We start from the raw sequence: 3338 nt of genomic DNA, 5'->3' as shown, positions 1-3338 counted from the left end.
TTTTTTTTTTTTTTTTTTTGTACATGGACCTCTCACTGTTGTGGTCTCTCCCATTGAAGAGAACAGGCTTCGGATGGGCAGGCTCAGTGGCCATGGCTCACGGGCCTAGCTGCTCTGCGACATGTGCGATCTTCCTGGACCAGGACACGAACCCATGTCCCCTGCATTGGCAGGTGGACTCTCAACCACTGCGCCACCAGGGAAGCCCTTATTGATATTTTTAATATAATTATATATTATATATTATATGATATGTTACACTATATATAACATATTGTAGTATATATAATATATAAATAGAGCATACAGGATTTTATATAAATTATATATAATAAATATTCAATTATAAAACCTATATATATAATTTAATATATATAATCATATATATAAGTATATATACACATATATTATATAATGTATATTATATATTTTATATATAATATAGTATAGTATAATATAATGTAATGCATCATATATCATAAAAATTATATGTAATCTATATTTTTATATTAAATATATTCTATTATACATTTATTATTTATAAAGTAAAATATACATTTATAAAATTGTATATAATTTTTATTTATATATATATATTTGTATATGTAATTTTATATAACTTATTTTATATATTTTATATATAATATAGTATATTATATGGTATACATTATATAGTATAAGGTACTAATATATAATAATTAATTGTTATTAAATATAATACAAATATATTATATAAATACATAAGGATTCTATAAATTTATGTTATTTAAAATATATAAATATATAAATTTATATATTATTTATATTATATATAAATTTATATACTACATAAATATTAATGTGTATAATATATAAACTTATATATTATACAAATGAAATATATATATAATATATATAGGATATCTTATATCCTATATATATTATATTATATTATATTATATATAGTTAATATATATTACATAAAATCATATATAATTATAAAATATATTTATATAATATATAATATATATTATATATAATATTAAGTTCTATATAATTCATATATAGAAGTATATATTTAATATAAAATCATATATAATATAATTATAATATATAATAATATATTCTTTACATCTTATTTATTATGTAGGTAGTATAAAATTTATAATAATGTATAATATTTTAATAATATAGATAATAAGTATAATTAGTATTGTAATTAGTGTTGTTAGTAATACTAACAATTATTATTAGTAATAATACAATTACTAATTATTAGGAGAAATTAGTGTTACTTTATATATGTGATATTTTAAATTAATATGATTATAATATATATTATATAATATTTAATATATATTTATAATATTATTATTACATATATCATATTATATGTAATTCTGAAGAATTTTATAAACCATATATTATACATATTATACAATTATATTTTATACATTTAATATATTTATATATTATGTATTATCTAGATATAATTATAAAATATGTACATAATATATATTATATTATGTATAATGTATATAAAATCATATATCTTAATATATAATTATAGTATGTATTATATTATAATCTATAATTATAATATAATCATAATATGATTATAATACATAATGATATGTAATATATAATTATTACTAATTATCATTTTATATAATATATATGTTATTATATTTTTGTATAATGTACAATATATAAATATATACATATTTATATTATATATTACATATAACATATATAATATATGTTATATATTATATATTTCTTATATATAACATATATAATATATAATATGTAAATAAATATATTTTTATATATTATATATTATATATAACATATATAATATATAATTAAATATATTTTTATATATATATAAATTAAAAATATATATTTTATATAATATAAATTATATATAATATTATACAATATATATAATAATATAATATTATATATAATGTGTATGAAAATAAATAAAATATTAAATGAAAATATAATAATTTAATATATATTTTATAATATTACATTATATATTATAACATGTATCATAATTTGTATATCATTATATTATAGATATATATTATAGAAATACTATTATTATATAATGAAATGTAATATATTATTATATATTATATTATTAATAATATGTAATATACTTATACATAATTATTATTATATATAATAAACATAATTATATATTAATTATATATATTTCTGAAAAATTAATTATCTATATAATTTATCAGTTTTAAGTAGTTTTAAAAAATAAGGGAAGTCTGGATCCTTTTCACAGTTCAAAGTTGAATTCTCTAGAAACCCTTTGTGTATTAAAATACACTTCATGTGTTTGCCATATTTGAAAGGACGATTGACTTATTAACTTTAAAATATCACTGACAGACTTTCTTATATTCGATCGTGTTTAACAGGTTACAATTCTGGAATTATAAAATGACACCTTAAGAGGGATTCTGGCAATTTGAAATTTATTATTCAGTGGAGTTGGAGGTACCTTATATATTACAATATTACAAGATCCTAATCATCTTGAAATGAGAAGCTGGAGAGAAGAGGTCGAGTATTACTGCTGTTTTCAAAATTTTGATCTCATTTCAAGGGTAATAGGGATATAAGATATTTTTTATATTTTCCAGATGATGATGTCAGGACCCAAGGAAAGAGTCCTAAAGAGAACTAGATCTTAGCACAATATGAGTAAACATAAATAAAAATGAAAATAATAACAGCCTAAACCAGCAGTGTTTAAAAGATTAAGTAGTTTCCATCAGGAAGTGTCAAGTTACTCATCCATCATTGGAGTTACTCTTATGGTTTGAATCCATAGTGAGACTGGGCATTATTCTCACAAAGGTAGTGAGAAAGGATTGAAACATTAAAGGAACTTTAGATCAGTTGTCCTCTAATGCCCTTTCCAACCTTGGGACTATAAAACGTAAAATTCACCAATTTCCCCAAAAGAGAATAGCGCATTTATACCTCAGGCCAAAGGGATATTTATAGTATTCATAAACAACAACAGAGGAAGAAATGTTTTTAAATTATTTACAGAACTACTGACAGATAATACATATAAACAAATAAATATGATTTTTTCCAGGACTTGCAAAATGTAATGGTTTTGTTCTCCTTGTAATTTACTATTTTTTGTGTGTGACTATTTAAACATTTTTGTATTAGACTGATCTAACTTAATCATTTTGCACTTTCCAAAAGAATAGGATTAAATTTGAGATTTATTTCTACCTCTACAAGTCAAATTCTTCCTTCATTAAAAGTACATTTATTTGCCCTACCTACACGTATCCTAACCATTCCCATTCCAGTTC

Source organism: Lipotes vexillifer, unplaced genomic scaffold, assembly GCF_000442215.2.
Source record: "Lipotes vexillifer unplaced genomic scaffold, Lipotes_vexillifer_v1.1 scaffold2150, whole genome shotgun sequence".
Classification (NCBI taxonomy): Eukaryota; Metazoa; Chordata; class Mammalia; order Artiodactyla; family Lipotidae; genus Lipotes; species Lipotes vexillifer.
This window is presented reverse-complemented; position numbering follows the sequence as displayed.